We start from the raw sequence: 19,406 nt of genomic DNA on the forward strand, positions 1-19,406 counted from the left end.
ACTAGCTTTTTTATATAACTTGTATATAGAATATGTGTATCATATATATAAAAAATATTAAAAAGAATAATTTTTATTCGAAAGAAGATTAGTTAAAGCTTATACTTGCCATTTCTCACCAATCAATGTGGAATCAAATATGTAAAACTTTTTTTTAAAAAAACTTACTTTAAAAGTAATATTTATATTTTAAAATATGTTTTAAATATATAACAATTAAATAATTATACCTACAATAATTAATGATGAGTTCTTTTCATTTTTGTTTTAGGTAAGTCAATTAAAAGGATTCAAATAAGACATTATCTTCTCTACAGTGAGTACAATTATAATATCATTTTTATGATATTTTACTATGTGTATCTTCAATTTTTAATGATAATAAAGTATACAATTTAAATTTTATTAGATTTTTTAATTATGAAGAAAATTAAAAAATTAAAATTTTTAAAATATTTTTGTACCTGTTTATATAAACTTTTGAAAGCATTTATTTGATTATTATATCCAATACGCTTTTTTTAATTGTTTATGTATTACAAATTTAAATGTTTTCTTCTCTGTATATAGCAAAAAATTTGATTTATCATCACGTAAACAAATGCTCCTTACATTTAATTTTTTGTTTACAATAATCAAGATGATTTTTCTAATATCATTACATTTGCTAAAACATTTTAGAAATTAATTTCGATTATAAATATTTATTTGTGCATATCTTGCATATATTAATCCATGTATAAAATACGATACTGAAATGATTAATTGATGTCTAATAATGGAAAGTACACAATAATTGGACATCGTTTTCATGAGTTTGTGTACATGGCTATACTTACGCTAACTAATTAGTGTATTATTAAACATGAATATTTAATAAGTATTAATAGCAGAATAAAATAGGTTTAATTTATATTTTATACTTAGTATTGTGCTTTAATCCTGACATTTGGATTTTCTAATTGTGCGTATGTGTGTTGTAATGAATAACTGAACTTAAGTCTATACAGTCTCTGTTATCAATCGCATATGATAATATGTGGATAGTATAATATCACTCATTGACCATCTTTGTTTGCAATATTAGATAGCATCCATTCTGTTAACTATATATGTTTTGTGTTATTTTATTTATTTTGCTCATCTATTAATCGTTCTATTGTCAATTAAAATCTGCTTGCCGATGTAACTGACAATACAATGGATAATATTTTATTGTAAGTATATTCAAACGAATAATTGTTTATAATAAATAATTTAATTTAAGAATTCTATATAAAATCCTGCAAACATTTTTAGAATTCTATATATAGTTGTAAAACTTATGAGTTAATATTTTAGTTTACGTTAAATTAAATTGTTTTTCATACATGAAACATATTCATGGTTTCAAAATTGTTCTTAACTGTATTTAATGAAATCTACAATTATTAAAGCGTTAATAATATTATTAAGCTCAATTGAAAGCTTAGAATTTATTTTAAATGAATCAATCAAATGAAAGCTTAGAATTAAATAGAAAGTATTGAAACCTTAGAATACGTAGTGTAAACTAACATCGAAGTAATAGAATTTAAATAACTTAACAGATACTTCAATAGAATAATTTAAAATGTTAAATATAGTAATGTAGCGTATTATGAACTTTTGTTATTGTAAATAGTCCTAAGATATATTATAAGATAAATTAAATATTAAAATAATTAAATTAATCACTTGATAAATAATTATAAACTCATTTTCATGCTATTCACATAAAAAATTCATACATGAATTAAAGTTTTAATACCGATTAGTTGATAATATTGATAATATTTATGTAAATCTTATTTGTCAATTAGTTTAATAATTTAAATTATTTTCTTCGATATACAGTAATCATTAGATTTTTTACTGCGATATAATAAAAATAAATATTGACCGTGTTTATTGATAATTATTGTACATAGTAATTTTAAACTAACTGCATTTTCACAAGCTGGAACGTAAAATTCCTTAATACGAAATGTCTACTGAAGTTGTATCCAAAAAATAAAATCATTTTTATGCGTAGATACATAATATTTAAAAAATGAAAATAATGTATTATAATTTTACTTAGATATTTTCAAAACAAGTATTAACAATAGTATTTTGATGCACATGAAACAAACACACAACCAATCATAAAAAAAGTTTTAGTACGATTAATAAAATAGAATGATTTTATCTGTTTATTTTTTATATGTACATCTTTAATTGATTTTTCGAAATAAAAAATGTATACAAAACTGTTAATGAATACTTAATATTGATTATAATGGAAGGAGTTTTGAAATATATAACTATCAAATTTATATAATTATATATTATAGTTATTATTATATTTGTTATTAAATTTACATAATTATACATATAATATATATAAATTCTATTTTTAATTTTATTTGCTTACTATTATTTGATTCTAATAATTGTGAATAATATTTATTTGACTTATTTCACACTGCATTGTATAATTTGTGTATAATCATTATTGATAGTGACAAAGATCACTTGTCTTCGGATCACAAAAATCTAGGTATTTGCATTTGTATCGTTTGTAATACTCTAATGGCATACAAAATAAATTAAACGAACTCTGAGAAGGATTTTTATATTTTATATTGAAAAATATGATTTTACATTATTCTATTCGATCTTTTTTTACTAGTTCATACGTCAGATAATTATTTAATTAAGACGATGATAATTCTCTTTAATGTTAACTTTTGTTTTTTTTAGTATAATTGAAATTCAGTCATTAAGATAATTTAGAAAATAATTAGAAAAAGGGATGATACAAAGCTAAAGATAGAGTAGTTAGCTTTCATATACATCAGTATGCATATAAATAGTTAAGTAAGAAAGGAATGCACATTCCATGAAGTTCCCGTTATAAGTAAGCAGATTAAAAACTCCGTGAGAACACCGAACTATTTCGTCGATTCTTGGGCGCCTATCTGTGCAAATATCTGTACCCGTACAAGTTTGGATCTATGCGCGAAATATATGTATACATGAATTGGTATATATTTTCATGTGTATGGATTTTTGGATCATTGTCAATGTATTTAAAAAATTCAGTCTTAATATTTAATAAATTTTCACAATATTTTGAAATATATGCGTTATTATAAGATATTAAAATAACTGTACAAGTGATATCTGTTGTTGATTTTAAAAATTATGAATTAATTTTTAAATAGAAATTTAAATAATCAATTTCTGTATTATATATTTTTTATATACATATATATGTTATATAAACGACACTATAAAAATTAAAATATTTAATACATAAAAGGGATAATTCTTTGTAAATCTTTGTATATATATATTTTTTTTAAAGAAATATGATGCACAAAATTTCACTGTTAACTTTTAAGTTTTTCACTTATAGTAAATAAAGAAAAACCTTTTTAATTTATTGTTTATTCTCTTCTAAATTTAGTGTTAAAAAGACAAAAGATATTTTATTGTAAATGCATGATACTGCGATATTCCAAAAAATGAAAAATTATAAACTATTTTTTTTAATATATAGTATTGTCTTTATTCAAGCAAATGTAATAGTATTAATTAATTTTATTAAAAGTGATTATTTTAACTAGCACTTCATAAATTAAGCGACATATATTCTGTTTAACTAATTGCTGACTCAGTGACTCTTAGGGAATCGTTTCGCATTTGTTCCAGTTTCTTTATCCTGTGCCTATACAACCTGTATTTCAGTGATGTATAACATTTCTGATACAATTGGTTTCACTTCGTTGTTAATAGTAATATAAATTTCTCTCTTCTCTATACAGCATTATACGCATTATAATAATTACATACTTAATAGTATATGTGTAAATTGATTTATTTCAAAGGATTTGTATAAAAAATTTTCCTCTATAATTTATTTATGTGTAGCAATTCTATGTTAAATTGATAAAATTTGTTCCTCTAAATATAAAATATTATATATTATAAAAGCATATATTAAATAGGGTTTCAAATATAATAATTATTTTATAGTAATATAATTTATAAGTTTTTATTATCGTATATGACTGATATAAATTCATATATTTATTGAAAAATAAGAACTATGAAATATTTTTAATTGAGATAATTATTTAAAGTATATATATATTTATTTATATATATATAGTATATATATATATATATATATATATATATATAAGACTATTACTTGTATTCATAAAAATGAAAAGATTAATAAGTAGTAAGAGGAACTTTTGATGGGTTTATTCATTTTTATTGGATATAGATTCTATAAGAAATTCGTTTATTTGTTAGAAATTCATTTATATCATGTCTTATTACAATTTGTAAAGAAAAGAAAATTATTTAAAATTTTTTGCATACCCGTACGCTACGTATACAAATTTTTGTTACTTATTAAATTGTATAACAGTCAAAATCTATGAATATGAATTTTACTTATTTCTTTTAATTTGTCCAAAAATAATATGATAAATTGAAATATTGATAGGTATAAGGATGCCAATATATTCAAATACAGATAACAAGATAAATAAGAATGTATTTTGTACAGCAATATATATAATGTCAGTGAAATGAGTATATAATTAAAAGAAAAAATTATTAGTATACCGATTATTCGTATCAAATTTATTTTATATAACTGTATCGCTTTGTAGAAACTATATATTCTGCATTAACTTTGATTTAATTGCTGCATGACAATCGAAGTATCGTTCATATACATTTGTTACAACTAAGATTATGCATTTTTAAAAGCAACTATGTAATTAATTAAAATAAAAATTTATCTACTTCTATCAACTTACCTTATAATATATATATATATATATATATATATATATATGTATATATACAATTTTTCTTATTCGTGTCTTATTTATATCTATCTAACTCTTAAACTAAATTCTAGATATTGTAAAAGCTACAACAGATGCAATGCAATGCAAGAAGATCGTGATTTATTTAATAGCGTTTTTTATTATTTTTGAAACTGTCCAATTCGCCTTTTCTTTTAGTAGTTGGTATTTGAGAGAATTATTGAAGATTTTCAATAAAATAGTATATCAAATTTCTAATAGTAAATAAAATATATTTAAACTAACTATATTTTTTCCCCAATGACGAACATATTCTAAATTAAGGATTTATTCATGACGCTTACACTTATCAGAAAGAATAAGAAGAATTGAGTGGTAAACAAAGATTATTGGTATTAATGAATTTGGTATAAATTTGCAGAGTAAATAATCGAATTCATATTAGCATTACATAATTAAAAATTGTTATGTTTGTATCTATGGATATGAATTAAAAAATCATATTTATAAAATAGGTTTGAGTTATTAATGCATATATGACCGAAAAAAAATAAGGACACTCAAACAAAGTACAAATACAAGTTTGTAATACGGTAACTTTTCATTATACGACCCTTAATATTATCAACTGATAAATAAATATAATTAAGTATTTAATAATATTTAATGGCTAATTAAATTTCTTTGATTTTTTATATTTTTATACTTTTTACTTGAATGATAAATTTTTTAAAACTAATCAATACATTATTTGATTGGCCAATGGTTATTAATTCGCTACTATTTATTAATTTGTTTAATGATTAACAACACCATTTTATAATAAATACTCAAAGGAAAATGATGAATATTTGCTTATACGTTTTTTTCTTTTCATGAGTTATTCGGTAAGTAAATACTAACTGTATAAAGAACAACTCTACTATACAGATTCCCGAGTTTATTCACCATTATTGAAGCTTCCCTACAAGTATTAATCGATATCTTATTGACGAGACACAAAGAAACGTGTATACAAATGAATACGCCGAAAGTAATTTCTTCCACGTGTAAACGTGTATGTAAACCCATATTTATGTACATTTGTGTGCATATGCGTACATGTGCATGCACGTAATTATCTAGATGTGTGTAGGGGGGGGGGCATATTTTGATCCATTTTGGGTTTCGTATTGATAATTTCATGTTGGCTAGATGAAATCCTGATGGCTGGAGAGATTCAGATTTTCTCAGGTACACCAACATCATTTACTTGTTTCAATAACACCACAGCTTGCCCACTCCGAAACATACAACTTTGTTTCTTAACTACCTGTTCCATATCTGTGAAACATGAAATCTAGTACTACTTTTATTATTTCTGATAAGGAATGTTTCGATGGTTTTATTCACATACGTTGGCTTCTGATAAAAAGTTATTTTCTTAAAATTTATGGCGTCGCTAAATGCTCCATGCACGTACAAGCAATATATTGCAATTGATGTGTTAATAAGTAGATAGAATTGACGATTTAAGCGATTGAATGTTTAGCTTATAATATTTGTAAATTAAATTGCTTTGTCAACTGTCAATATATCCATTTTCCGACATCTAGTAGCATGTTTCTACTATTTTATTACTGGTTATTTATTATATTATTCTTTTAACAAATTAATTTAGCATTTTATTAAGTTTTATTATTTCATTATACTTATTTGTACAGTAAGTCCAACTGTTAAGTATTTCTACTGTTAATAATTCAATTAATTAAAAAAAATAATATAAATAATAATATAAAAAATACTGTGAAAATATGTATACGTTGAATGATATTGAATTAGATAGCTTTAGAAATATTTAAGAATTTATGACATTCATTAAATAAAGATCGTTTGATTTTTATTTAATCTTATTATTATTACTTTATCAATCTATTAAATACTATATTCACAATTACGAGATACTTGTACTCGTTATTATTACAAACTATAGGTTAATAATATATATTGAATTGTACATAACATTTTCAACAATAAAACTAATTTTATATACACCAATAACATTTTTAATACGAATAACTTGATAAAATTGCAATTTAAACATATCAATAGCACGAAAATCAGTGAAGTTCAGAGGTCTTCAATTTAAATTTAAGAAAATATGTTATGCGCTGTTAAAGCCAAATAACTGCATATTAATTTGTTCATCTTACCATAAATATTTACAACTAATAATATGAGTAATTCTTATTACACGAATATCTTATATTCGCTTTCTGTTAGTAATTTTATCTCCATTATTTTATCTTACGTATCGAATTTGATTTAAATTAGACAGCTCTACAATAATTATATGAAGTATTACACCTATTACATATCACATATTTAATATTACTGTTACCTCAGTTTACCTAACTAAAATTTTTAAAACATTCTACGTAATTTTTTTTTTATTAGGAATTATTTATGTTATTTTTTATTTATTTCTATATGAATATGAATTATTTTAAACAAAATGTAATGTTTATGTAAACAGTAAATTATATATTTTCTAGTGTTAGAAGAAATTAATTATAATTTAATAATAATAATACTAATAAAATCAGACAGTTTCCATAACCAATAACATTATTTATCCATACTTAACCATTTATTTTTAATGGAACGTATTTTAAAAATTATAGGTTATGTAGTTTATTTAAAATATTTTTTATTTAAAATATTTTATTTTCAATATTTGTAAAAAATTCATATTTAAATTTAATTCAGATATATTAACTTTAATTAATCTTAAATATTTTTTAAGTAGGGACGTATTTGCGTATAATATATATATTATAGATTAGGTAAGCAAAGATAGTATTGTATTTTTTCGTACCAAAGCATACAATGTATATATATTTTAATGGATAAAGAGTGTTTGTATAAAAAATGTTTATCTCTTTACTATATAATTTTTTTTATTTTATATTTTATTGCAAATTTTATATTAGATTATTTTTTAGTTAGAATAATATTTTGGAATTTTACAAAAACAATCACCTTTAATTTATAATATTTATAAATGAATAATTTTATTGTTTAAACAAGATTATAATATAATTATAATATAAATTTAAGACTTTCTAAATTCTTTAATTAATTGTATTATATAAATATATATAGAGTAATAAAAAAGCGAAAAGTTGTAAAATGTAAAATATTTTTACAAAAAATTGTGAATTTATATTAATGAGATATGGAAAAATAGAAATTGACTATGAATATAAATATAAAAAAGAAAAAATTTTCTTTTAATACGTAAGGTGCAGATTTATTATAATTTTATAAACTATATGATCGGATAAATTTTTGAATATGAATGCTTATTATACTTAGGCAATTTCTATTGCAGATCTATATCTCAATGTAAAAGTTTCATTCCAAAATCTAAACTCTTTTAATAATATTAAAATACGAATTATTATATTTTTTTTCATTTAGAAATTTATTACTTTATTAGACAAGTTTCAATATTTATAAATAGTAAATACGATAAAGATTTAAAATTTTCGCTTAGATTGTATGCTTTTATCACTTATAAAATTCTAATTTTTTTATATATTTTATTTCGCATTATATATTTATTCAGTATATTTGTTCATGTTCAAAAGAAATTATTTAACATTTATAATATTAGTATTTATAAGATTGTGAATACTCTTAAAATTCTGAAAGTATAAATAAATTTTACATTAGTTATAATAAAGAATAGTGTATGTAAAGGTATGTTGGCTTCTACAGCACTAATTTTATACACAATTGCAGCAGTTACATCGTGCTACTGGTATATTGGATCAGATAAGCTGATACGGCCAGCTGAATTTCAGTTGGTAGTTATAAAGATACATAAATGTTGTATAGTACTCATTAATTTGTAATATGTCAACTGAATTTATCTTACCAATTGTGTATGCGTTATCGCGTGACTACATAAATTGAAAAAAGTAATTATTTAAAATTTATATTAAGTTATATGCACTTATTCCTTACTTAATGAGTTAATAAATGTAAATAATGTTTAAGAAAACAAGGCGACAGTTACAAACATTTTTAATCTATTAAGTGATTTATATTGATTATGAATCCAATTAAATTTTATGTTTTTAACTATTGATATAATTAGTTTGTAAAATAAAATTTATTATTTTACAAATATTATAAACACAAAATTTAAATATGATTGTTTAAGCATCAGGTTTCGAGAATTTGATGACTTTTTTTCTTATAAATTCAATCAAAAGTCTATATAATATTTATGATTTTTCTGTGAATATAACTTAAACGATAATCAATTTAATGTAAATTAATATATATAAATTTATAAATAACAATATAATTAATGTATAATTATTAATATTTAATAAATCATAAAGTGGAAATTAGTTGTAAAATCAAATAATTTGCTTTTAGATAATATAGATTGTTATTATATTTATGATTTTTGATAACAGTTAACGTGCGGCTAATGAGAAATTCCAACTAACTACGTATTTATTAGTAGTAATATAATTTTTATGCTTTGTGAATTAACTTAAATTATATGTATTACAGATCAATGGCGTTTGATAAAACTAGATACCAAAAACTAGTTATTTATAAACTAGAATTTTTTTCAGATTTTATAGACACATAATATTGGAATTCAAAATAAATGGAGCTTATATTTGTTTAGTAGTACTATGAAAAATTAGATCAAAGCTTAGATCAAAAGGAAACAGTTGTCAAATGAAATCATAAATTCAAATAATGAGAATTATAATAATTTGAAGTTAAATTTACTTTTGTAGAAGTTTAATAGAAAATATAAAATTTATTTTAGCTATTATTTATGAATTTTGAGATATACTATTTATTTATTTATTAGTTTTGTCATTTATAATGAAAATATAAAAAAAAATTTTATATGTCGACGATATTTAACTTATATTCAGGATATTATATTCAGAAAAAACAATTATATATAATATAAATTATTGAGAAAATACGCAATTAAAATTTGATTGAAAATAGTATATATTTTGCAAATATGGTTTTCATAAATTTATGAATATATGTAGTGAAAATTTAATTGCCATAATTATAAATTTTAAGTTTTTAAATAACCATAAGATGAATTACAATTTTACTTAACTTAAATTGATCTAATTCTACTTTTTCAAAATTAAAATTGGTATTAACATAAATACGTTATGCTATATCTTAATTTATAGACGATATTAATTTTTATGAATCGTCTTTCGTATATAAATTTATACGTTATCTTTAATTCTATCTTCGCTTTAAACAAACATAGATCTTTTGAGTGTTTTATCTTTGAAAATCATTATTCTCAATAATTGAACATACCCCCCCCCCCCCAAACACCAAGCAGACATGCGTGCATATCTTTCTTTCTATTAAAGCTGAGTCGATCAAGGACAAATTGAATACAGGGTTCAACCACCTGTTGCTGATACTACGTTGTGAATTATGTTGTTCAGATTAAGTCGTAGATTTTATTCTAAGCACGCTATCTTTCGTATGTACACTAGCCATCAGAGTTTTATTAGATTTTGATCGACATTGCATTCTTTCATTTTTATCTTAAAAAATTTTAATTTTTACTATTTTATTTATAAATGAAAATACTAATTTCGTAATTATTATTTCTGTCTCATTGAATATGAATAATGAATATTAATAGTTTAAAGTTTGAAAAAATAAAATACGATAGGGATTAAATAGATATAAGATAAATAAATAGAAATAAGTGATAATAAATATGATAAGAATGAAAATAACACATAGTAAGATAAATAATAAAATTAGTTTAAAAACAAAAAAAAACATTAATTTAATAAAAAAATTAGGTATGTAAAAACAATTGTATAGATCTAGCATTTCGGTCGTTAATTTATTTAAATAATTTTAAAAAATTTACTAGAATAAAAAAAACTAATTGAAAAGTAAATTATGAGGTATTGATATATGAATAATATTTAATTAAATTAATTGAAATAATTATACATTAAAAATTCGTAAGTACATCAATTTAAATTGAAGACTTGTAAGTACTAATATTTTTTAGTAGGTATAAATTATATATTTGTTTATTCAAATACAAATTATATCTCAAATATTCAAAATTTATAAAAATTATTTATAAGAATTATAAAAATTAACGTTAGATAATTTGAAATAAAAAATCTTTGTAACTTAAATGCACTTTTCTATTTCTTTGATATATTCAATAGATATATACTATTATTTATAATTAAATTTATGATAAATACAAAATACATTCAAACAAATTTAAAACTATGGATATATTTTTATTCTTTTCTATCGATTAAAGATAAAATATCTCATATCCTATATATTATCCTATATTACTTCTCTATTATCATCTTCTTATAATAAACTGGAAATTTAATTTTGCAGTGTTAAAGATTATTACAATAATTAATTTAATAATATAATATATATTTCACATTGATTGGATTTAAAACTTAATTAGACATCATTTTTTCATTCATTATTTTGTTATGTGACAAAAAATATAATGGTTAATTTATTTAATATAAGAATATTGATATATAAAAAGAATAATATAAATAAACATAAAATAATGAAAATTTTTCATTTAAAACGTAGTCCATAGTATGAACATTTTAATAAAATCGACAAATTATAAATTTGAAATAAACAGTTATGGTTCATAATTTTTTATTTATTATATTAATTTATTCTATATTAATTTTTTTAAAATGTTTTATTCGTTAATCCATAGTGTTTTTGAATAAAATTCATATTGCACATTTTAACTGAAATTTTAACTGGGATAGCTATATTAAGAAACTGACAAATTTTAATGTTTTTTAATTAAAATGATGGATATTACAACACAAATTTAATAATGAAAAGAATAAAAAAATGCGATAAAATATTTCTTTACTTTCATTGAACTAGGCCAAACCGTATAGTAATATATTACTAAGATTTACCATGTTCTATATTTAAAATATCTCACACTTTTCTCGCAAAATAAACCTTGACACAAAATGAAGCAAATGTTCTTTAGGTTCAGTAAAGTTCTAAAAAATTTACTAATGTGATAGAATTTCAAGTTATGTTTCCTTAAATTTATATTACATGCGTAAATTACTCTACAAAAATATAAAAAAAAGTTTGTATTATTCTTTTGTGATAATGATATATACATTAAATATTAAAGGTAAAATATTTTGACATATATATGATTTGTAACTAAACATGCAATTTTAGATTGGAAAAATATATCTTAATAATACTATTTAATAAAATTGTATATATAATGATTATATAGTTGAATAACTATAGATGAACGTTTTTATTGTTGATGATATTAACGATTTTATTATTATGATTATTGCATTGTTATTATTATTTTTATTTGCATTATTTTGTTGTTATTATTCTCGTTATTGTTATTATTATCATGTTCTTAATATTATTCTTATTACAATCTTGTATATCTTTTAATATATATTTTACTCTTATTTTACTTAATTTCACTTGAACAGGGGTTTTGACAATTTTCTGAAGTTTATAAGACCATTTGTGTTTTAATACAAGAAATTTGATTATTACTTTTGTATTTTTATTTTCATATTTATAATAAGAATTTCTATTTATTATTTTTCTTTTTAGCTTACATTATTTTTCTATATAACTGATCATACAAAGTGGAATATTTTATAATTTTATATAAAGAAACCTTTTCGTTACGAAAAATGTATAATATTTTATTCATGCAATTACATAAATCTAATATAAATTTAATATTATTAATATAATAATGTTTATTACTTATTATTCGATACGAATTTATATTTACGTTTAAATAAATTGAAAAACTTGTGTATTTTACATATTTCACATATTTATTTTATATTATTTCATATTAATATCATTATTTTTTTTTATTATTATTTTATATTACAAGTAAAACGAGAATAATTTATTAAATATACATGTTTGGAAATTTACCTGCATCTTATGAATTGTTTCTATTTTTATGCAAAATATCAATAACTGTAATTAATTCAAATTAATTCAAATAGCAAGTAAACTTCATATATTTTATAAAAAAGCAAGTTCAGTAAGAAGGATAGAAATCAAATGGATGATCCATTAATATATTTGGAATAAAATATTAATTTTTTTTTTAATATTATTTTAACATTTTAAGGTTTTTATTATAATAAAGAAAAATATGTGATAAAGGCTTACAAATAATATTTTGCTTAAATTGAGTTTTTTTTACATAATGTATATTATAAGTTTAGTTGACACCAACTAATGAAAAAAAGACGTAGATCGATGAATTTAACAAATATCTAATAAATCTTGGTTATACTAAATCATTATTTTATATATTATTTATATATTTAATTATATTGATCTTTGGCGGGGAATTTGTCATATTTATGAATATGTATTAATAGACATAGCATAGTAGCATGGTTTATCAAAATTTTATTTTATGAAGATTAAACAATACTACGGATAATGAAAATTTACCTTAATAATTCTTTGAAATTTTGTTATTATCAATGTCTTTACCTTATCATTATTGTATTTAATTTATTATATTTATGTGATTGTATTTAAATTATTTTTATAAATTTTCTTCATAAATCATTGATTACACAATTCCGCAATTGCACAAAAAATTTTATAATTAAACAAAATAAATATACATTTGTTATATTTACATATGGTATTCCGTAAATCAATTCTTGATCTATAACTAGATTGGATTATACTTTTAAATAAACGAATTATATATTTTCAAATTTTTTTTTTCTTATTTCTAATTACTAATAAATGACACGATAAAATGTAAAAATGATTTCAAGAATTTTTTAAAACCAAAATAAAAAACTGCTTTCCAAACAAGTAAGAGGGGTCGTCTTTTTTTAATCACAGCTTCTTGGCTGTCAGCCACATTGTCTGCATTCTTCAGACATTTTTTTTTCTCTTACTCTTCAGCTCCTTCGTCATGTCGTCTCACATGACAACGGTGGTATCAGCTTTGCAAGAGAAACTTGCAAAGAAACCTGAGGGTGAAATAAAAAAACACTTTCGAAAGCCACTGACTAACTACTTGTTATAGCATAAAATTCTTAGATAAGGTACTCAACTGCAGTTTCTCCTTTCTTTTTAAAATATAATTGTATTATAATATTTTGTAATTATTATTATATATTTCGTAAGAACATAAAATAATGACCAAATATTGTTCAACGACTAAAAATTTAATTATTTTCTACGATTCTTATTAAATTAATGATTCTATTTGATATTACAATAATTTTAGTTGAGTATTTGAATATCTACGTATATTTTAACATATTATTTAGTCGTCAAGCATATTATATAAGATAAATATTCATTTAAATAAATAATGACATATACATATATTTTACGTAATCGATAACACTATGAATCGTAGATAATGCTAATTTCTAACATAATCAAGTTATAGTTAACGAAAGTATAATTGATAAATTATCTATATAAATATATGATACTACTTTATTACTATTATATATTTCTATTCCAAAACGTATTGTTTAAATTTATACATCTATTGTATGTAGAATAGTGGAGTGTCGTAATGATTAACAAGTGTGTATTTGCATTAGAATGCAAATATGCGATGAAAATCGTATGCAGATATTAATGTTATATGAAATGATATTCAATTCTAAACATAATACGTATTATTTTAACAAAATATTATAAATCTTACATTATACACATTCTTCTGCAATAGTGAAAACAATGTATAATAAACTTGGCAACTTATTAAAACAAATTAATTGAAATTCTGCATCTACTACAAAAATTTTATAACACAAATTATTTATTAGTACATTTATGTTAAAAAATTATATATATATATATATATATATATATATATATTACATTTTAATAAATTTATATATTAATATATTATTTATTTGTGTAATATCTTACAAATTACGAAGAAAAATAATTCCAACTTTATTTTGAGAATCATTTTGTTTATAATAATAAGATTAATAAATAATATTTCGTACATATTTAATAATGTTTCACAGTATTATTTATAAAATATATTTTATTTGAAATATAAATTTATAAATAAAAGTATTGTAATTAAAATATGTATAATATATTTGCGCTGGACTGTAAATTCAGTGTTGAGAATATTAAATTATTATATTTATTAAATTTATAAACACAAAATTTAAAAAAATCGGATAATTTTATTTTTAATGTCTTAGAAGTATTATATTATATTATTTTATTATTTTATATTCTGTATGTACTATAATATAAGATATTCAATTCAATTCATTCAATTTATTATATTTTTTATTATTTAATTATACCAAATATTTATGTAAATAATACAAAAACTTAAATGCAAGAGCTATATATGACTTTAATATATTTACTAAATACTGCCTATGTAATTAAGTAGTTATATAAATCTTATATATAAATTTACGAAAATAACGCCCTTTTATAAAATGTTTCTTTACCTTTGCATACTAGGCAATAGTTCAAATAAAAATTCGTTAGTTGTACAATATTTGCTTAAAAATTTAGAGAAGTATACCAAGATATATCATAAAATTGTAAATTTAGTTTCTTATTCATTAATAGTATTTGAAAAGTAATATAGCTTGATTTTAATTTATATCGTAGGTGAAACATCTTTACTCACAGCTTCAATACAATATTATTTGAATATCAAGGAAAATTGATGTCTTACAAATATGCTAATTAAAATATTATAATATATCTATCTTTGAATTAAAATTATCGTTTTATAGTATGTCGATAAAATAATTGTGTACGATAATGAAAGTTCATCGACCACCTGGTATCTAAGTACTTTTCTTAATATTATATTTTTTTCATCTTATAAAAAAATAATATATAAAGTTTTTATTTTCCCATGAATGGGAATGTTGTTGTAATTCATATATGTATGATGTGGGGTATGTGTAATTATCTTACGTTTAGTTATTTACTTCAAAAAGTTTATCTATTAAAATTGATCTTATATTAAATTTATGAAGAAACTTTCTTCGTTACGTACTTTAATAATATTAAAAATATAATTAATAATATTCACTTGTGCTACAGTCAACAAAATATATTGTTATATATGTAATATATATATTGTAATATATATATATATATATATACATATAAACTAAATTATTCTTATATTATTTAATATTTGTCACAAATAATTTTTTATAATAAAATTATTTTATAATAAGAAGTCATTGATTTAATAAGAGTTTTGATAAATGTAAAATAGCTATTTCATTTCTTATGCCAACAACATAAAAAGTATATATCCGATGAATCGTTCTCTCCCCGATTTTCTTTCCGATAAATCGGGGAAAACAACTATATGCGAATAGTATTGGTTTTCACTATGTTCTAATTGGCTTTTATTCGTAACAATTCTACACATCTTCACGATTGTTTTTGTTAACAGTCATAAAAATTTAATTGTTTTCATTGAGAACGATCAATACCTTGTGGTGTGATGTAGTATGTAAAATTGGGCGTTGACTCGAACTCTTACCCGCCTCTCCAACAAACGGTAAACGTGAATTTTGCCCTAAATGTTATAATTTAAAACTACTTTTTATATATTTCCTGCATTAAATAAAAAATATATTGCCTTAATATTTATGATAATTTTAAGATTATGAAACAATTTCTTTTATTATAAAACATGAAATTTTAATTAGTTTATGACATAAGTTTTAGTTATTTTAATGTAAAATTATAATTACTAACTAATTTAAAACATTCAAAAATAATTCATAAATAGATATATATATTTAAATTAATTAAATCTTTGGGAAAGCTGATTCAATGTTTTTTGTAACACAAGGAATTTATCAATGTCATTTGACGAAGATGGTTTTCACAGTAAAATGACTGGTATCAATTTACTTATTCTTGTTGTGCATGCTGATTTGCAGTTGAATTTTGTTTCGCCTCACTGCGTTGTATTTCAGCAAAAACAAACGCTTTGATGAAATTCGATGACCAAAATCAATATTCGCATGACAACAAGATTAAAATTTATATTATGTGATAAAAAAAAAAATAGATATCTTGAATACTAAATTGAAATCGATAAAATTTTGTTTGGTTGAAATCTATTAAATTTTTAAAATTATTAATGATTGATTATTTTTAAATTTTTCCTTGATACATCCGATTGCTGAATTTATTATATATTTTTATTGTAATATCATATAATATATATAAGCATAAATATAATGCTAAAATTTGAATAATTTTTTTATAAATAGATTTGATTGCATATCTATTAATAGTTTTTATATGAAATAATATAATATAATAATAACAAATTCTCCTATTTGTTTAAAAAATAAAATAATTCTTTGTTAAAATTATATATTTCTCAAATAAAAACAGGAAAATTAACTAATTGTATTATATGCTTTTATGTAGTTCTTGAAGTGTTAAAAGTGAAAAATGGTGTAGCCATTTTGCTATTTTTACATTTTATTAAAATGCGATACGCGGTGTCGTCTCAACTCTTGGAAATTTGTCCTATCGTGTAACGCGGTGAATGTGGAATACGTTTGTAGAAAAATAAAGAAAGATAGATGTGGTAAAAAATTGAATATATTATTATAGTAGTATTTATTACTATATTATTATATTAGTACTATATCTATATTTACTATATTATATTACTTTTCTATATTAAAAACTATGTTATAATGCACAAATTGCTGTGGTTAACGTCTGTTTTTTCACATTAACTGATTTATTTCGCACGATAAAAATTGTGTATCTAATAAGAATTTAACAACATTAGAACATAAAGATACATTTTTATTAATATTATAGTTATGCTTTAAAGATATTTAGCAATTTAATTTAGCCTTAAAAGATGTTAAAAACGATGATTAAAATTTTTCATTTTTTCATCACTCATAGACTTTAACAACGATAGATTTTAACAATTACTTTCACTAACAATTATCATCACCTTGCATTTACGTTTTTATTCTTATTTTTCTTGTATCGCATATATAAAAACATTTACATACAGGTTGGATCTTTCGACTGTACTTGTAAACAGGAATCATCGTCATGCTATTAACTATAGCAGGGATAGGAATATCGAGAAAGTGTACAGCTAGAAAATTCTCGTTCGTACGTATATGCTCATATGCATGTAAATATATATATATATATATATATATATATATATATATATACGTATCAAACGTTACAGATGTTTACCGGTTTGCAGTATTACGATTATAGCCGAAAAACTGGTTAAATATCGAACTATCGATATCTAAATTAAAATATTTTTTTCTTATTTTCATTGTTTTAATTTTTCTCTATTATTTAAAAAAAAATGTTTTAAAATTAAATGAAGTATAATTAATTGTTCCAATTTAATTTTTTAAAATCAGTATAACAATATGTCAAACAATTTCGTTATTCATAAGTAACATCTATTATAATATATTATACATATACAAGAAATACAATAAAATATTATTTCACATTTATATTTTGAAAAACTGCATTACTACATAAATTTTAATATGTTTTATTTACTAACATTAATAGTGATTTTGATCATTTTTTACTACAGTAGTATTTTTATTACTGACTTATTTTGTTGTAAATTTTATATACGGACTAAAAACCATCAATTTTTATCTTGATAATAAAAAGAAGTGGTTATATACAAAATTAAAATACAAAATTAAGCTTATAGTTAACTGTAATTCTTGATCTTTTTAATAAATAAAATTTGCGAAGTTTTCATTAGTATTTTTTTATTTAAGAGAGTCAAAAAATCATTTAGTAATTATTTCCAAGATAAAAACTTACAGACTATGCACACACATACGAATGATCACTTAAAATATCATGAAAATAATTAACAATTTCTAACGTAAGCAGGAGTCAAATATAAATTGTCCTTAGCGGAAACTAATTGAAATTCCAACGCTAATAAATTCATTCAATATTTCCCTTTTTAACGCAATTATTTCAAACCCAGGAAAAATCGACTATCCTTGCCATTACGCCAAATGCAACATTATCTGTATTGCAATTTATGAAACGGTCGAAGTTGGAGCACCAGTCGCTTCGTTCCAATATCGTGATTTCCGGACTTTGAGCGCACCATTTCAAGTGGCCGCACATAATTGCAGGAAACTCGGATCCAGGTCCATGCTGTTCTGCTGCAACGACATCCAGTGGTACGTGTACCAGACTTCCATGAGAGCACACGCACAGTTTGTAGTAGTGCAGCTATTCCTTATCAAGTATCATCCTAATTCGACTTTGATTTTTCCAAGAAGAGATACCCATAGCTAAGAATCTATCTAAACATCTGATTATTGTGCGTTTGATTCTTGAAAAATCTTGTATAAATAGCAGAACAGAGAATTACATTCTCTGTAATTTATCAGTTTTGGAAACAGA

General features: G+C 21.3%; 1 protein-coding gene across 1 annotated transcript in view; it reads left to right on the forward strand.

Annotated features, from left to right (window-relative positions):
- LOC105366169 (phosphatase and actin regulator 4B) overlaps positions 1-19,406 on the forward strand; it is a 128,341-nt gene that overhangs the window by 23,005 nt on the left and 85,930 nt on the right.

Source organism: Ceratosolen solmsi, unplaced genomic scaffold, assembly GCF_000503995.2.
Source record: "Ceratosolen solmsi marchali unplaced genomic scaffold, CerSol_1.0 scaffold148, whole genome shotgun sequence".
Taxonomy (NCBI): Eukaryota; Metazoa; Arthropoda; class Insecta; order Hymenoptera; family Agaonidae; genus Ceratosolen; species Ceratosolen solmsi.